The following is a 3,672-nucleotide window of genomic DNA, read 5'->3' on the forward strand; positions in this document are numbered from 1 at the left end:
TGTGACGATGTGTGCACAGGTGCACATTAGCAATGTTAGTCTTAAGCGCCACACTGGTGTTTCAGAGACAAGCAGGCATCAGACAGACAATTCACTTCACCATTCCCTTAGGATCTTGAAGGACATATCAGTAGTGCTTTTTGGAGGTTTGGGGGAAGAAAAGCAGGACTTAACAAGGAAGGCACCTTCTGGGTTGAAGCACCCTGTCCACTGTGGGAATTTCAGTTTTCCCAGGGAGCAGCGAGCTGCTATGATGGGGAGGAAGAAACACTTAACATCTCCAAGCCTCGTTGTTCTCATCTGTGAAATGGGCCCTGTTGGGGTGCCTTCAGTCAGAATGGGAGAGTATTCTTAACTCCTCAAGACTAGGGGGCATGAACTCAGGTCATCTATTTAGTTCAGTTCAGTTTGGTCACTCAGTCATGTCTGACTCTTTGCGACACCATGGACTGCAGTATGCTGGGCTTCCCTGTTCATCACTAACTCCCAGAGCTTACTCAAACTTATGCCCTTTGAATCGGTGATGCTATCCAACCATCTCATCCTCTGTTGTCCCCTTCTCCTCCTGCATTCAATCTTTCCCAGCATCAGGGTCTTTTCAAATGAGTCAGCTCTTTGCAACAGGTGGCCAAAGTATTGGAGTTTCAGCTTCAGCATCAGTTCTTCCAGTGAATAATCAGGACTGATCTCCTTTAGGATGGACTGGTTGGATCTCCTTGCTGGCCAAGGGACTCTCAAGAGTCTTCTTCAATACCACAGTTCAAAAGCATCAATTCTTTGGTGCTCAGCTTTCTTTATAGTCCAACTCTCACATAAATACATGACTACTGGAAAAATCAAAGCTTTGACTAGATGGACTTTTGTCGGCAAAGAAATGTTTCTGCTTTTTAATATGCTATCTAGGTTGGTCATAGCTTTTCTTCCAAGGAGCAAGCATCTTTTAATTTCATGGCTGCAGTCACCACCTGCAGTGATTTTTGGAGCCCAAGAAAATAAAGTCTGTCACTGTTTCCACTGTTTCCCCATCTATTTGCCATGAAGTGATGGGATCAGATGCCATGATCTTAGTTTTCTGAATGTTGAATTTTAAGGCAATTTTTTCACTCTCCTTTCACTTTCATCAAGAGGTTCTTTAGTTCCTCTTCACTTTCTTCCATAAGTGTGGTATCATTTGCACATCTGAGGTTATTGATATTTCTCCCAGCAATCTTGATTCCAGCTTGTGCTTCATCCAGTCCATCACGATGTACTCTGCATATAAATTAAATAAGCAGGGTGACAATATACAGCCTTGATGTACTCCTTTTCCTATTTGGAACCAGTCTGTTATTCCATGTCCAGCTGTAACTATTGCTTCTTGACCCGCATACAGATTTCTCAGGAGGAAGGTCAGGGGGTCTGGTATTCCCACCTCTTTCAGAATTTTCCACAGTTTGTTGTGATCCACACAGTCGAAGGCTTTGACAGAGTCAATAAAGCAGAAGTAGATGATTTTCTGGAACTCTCTTGCTTTTTCAATGATCCAATGGATGTTAGCAATTTGATCTCTGGTTCCTCTGCCTTTTCTAAATCCAGCTTGAACATCTGGAAGTTCATAGTTCACTTACTATTGAAGCGTGGGTTGGAGAATTTTGAGCATTACTAGCTTGTGAGATGAGTGCAACTGTGCGGTAGTTTGAGCATTCTTTGGCATTGCCTTTCTTTGGAATTGGAATGAAAACTGATCTTTTTCAGTCCTGTGGCCACTGCTAAGTTTTCCAAATTTGCTGGCATATTGAGTGTAACACTTTCAGAGCATCATCTTTCAGGATTATTTGAAATAGCTCAGCTGGAATTCCATCATCTCCACTAGTTTTATTTGTAATGATGCTTCCTAAGGCCTACTTGACCTCACATTCCAGGATGTCTGGTTCTAGGTGAGTGATCACACCATTGTGATATTACTATCTACCTATTAGTCCTATTAGGTCACCTATTGCTTCAAGTCAACCTGTTGGTTCAGGTCAACCTATTGGTTCAGGTCACAGAGTGAAACCTCTCTCCCTCTTACCTAGCATCACCTTCTCCCCTCTGCTGGCTGCCTGTAGACACAGTGTCATGTGAGGGGTTTTTCTGTTGACCTTCTGATGCCCGAGGCTCTCAGGCTTGTGGACGGAGCAACAGAACATCCAAAGACCTCATAGGAGAGCCTGGGTGTACAGGCATGCTAAGTCACTTCAGTTGTGTTGGATTCCTTGTGACGGTATGGACTGTAGCCCACTAGGCTCCTCTGTCCATGGGATATCCCAGGCAAGAATACTGGAGTGGGTTGCCATGCCTTCCTCCAGCGGATCTTCCTGACCCAGGGATCAAACCCGCATCTCTTATGTCTCCTGCATCAGCAGGTGGGGTCTTTACCACTAGTGCCACATGGGAAGCCCATATGACATGTGGCACTAAAGAAGCAGTGATATGTTAAGAAGTATTTCAGCTAATAAATGAATGGAGAATATGACTGTCACCATTTTGTAAACACCCACAAATTAATTTGGGTGCAGTTTAAATTTGCTCCCTCTGGATCTAACTGCTTATTTACACAAAATGCCTGGTTCCTTTTAAAGACACTATGGGGTGATCGCTTTGGCAGCACGTATACTAAAATTGGAACGATACAGAGAAGATTAGCATGGCCCCTGCACAAGGATGACACAGAAATTCCTGAAGCGTTCCATATTTTTAGACAACCTCTTTAATAAGTGGTGCTGGGAAAACTGGTCAACCACTTGTAAAAGAATGAAACTAGATCACTTTCTAACACCATACTCAAAAATAAACTCAAAATGGATTAAAGATCTAAATGTAAGACCAGAAACTATAAAACTCCTAGAGGAGAACATAGGCAAAACACTCTCCGACATGAATCACAGCAGGATCCTCTATGACCCACCTCCCAGAATATTGGAAAGAAAAGCAAAAATAAACAAATGGGACCTAATGAAAATTAAAAGCTTTTGCACAACAAAGGAAACTATAAGCAAGGTGAAAAGACAGCCCTCAGATTGGGAGAAAATAATAGCAAACGAAGCAACAGACAAAGGATTAATCTCAAAAATATACAAGCAACTCCTGCAGCTCAATTCCAGAAAAATAAATGACCCAATCAAAAAATGGGCCAAAGAACTAAACAGACATTTCTCCAAAGAAGACATACAGATGGCTAACAAACACATGAAAAGATGTTCAACATCACTCATTATCAGAGAAATGCAAATCAAAACCATAATGAGGTACCATTACACGCCAGTCAGGATGGCTGCTATCCAAAAGTCTACAAGCAATAAATGCTGGAGAGGGTGTGGAGAAAAGGGAACCCTCTACACTATTGGTGGGAATGCAAACTAGTACAGCCGCTATGGAGAACAGTGTGGAGATTTCTTAAAAAACTGGAAATAGAACTGCCATATGACCCAGCAATCCCACTTCTGGGCATACACACCAAGGAAACCAGATCTCAAAGAGACACATGCACCCCAGTGTTCATCGCAGCACTATTTCTAATAGCCAGGACATGGAAGCAACCTAGATGCCCATCAGCAGACAAATGGATAAGGAAGCTGTGGTACATATACACCATGGAATATTACTCAGCCATTAAAAAGAATTCATTTGAATCAGTTCTAATGAGATGGATGA

General features: G+C 42.5%; 1 non-coding gene across 1 annotated transcript; it reads left to right on the forward strand.

Moving 5' to 3' along the window:
* Positions 1–2,610: 2,610 nt before the first annotated feature.
* Positions 2,611–2,717, forward strand: LOC136150361 (U6 spliceosomal RNA). Its single transcript, XR_010659796.1, has one exon. It is a non-coding gene; the product is annotated as a U6 spliceosomal RNA (small nuclear RNA).
* Positions 2,718–3,672: the final 955 nt, after the last annotated feature.

The sequence above is a fragment of the Muntiacus reevesi genome, chromosome 18, assembly GCF_963930625.1.
Source record: "Muntiacus reevesi chromosome 18, mMunRee1.1, whole genome shotgun sequence".
NCBI classification, from domain to species: Eukaryota; Metazoa; Chordata; class Mammalia; order Artiodactyla; family Cervidae; genus Muntiacus; species Muntiacus reevesi.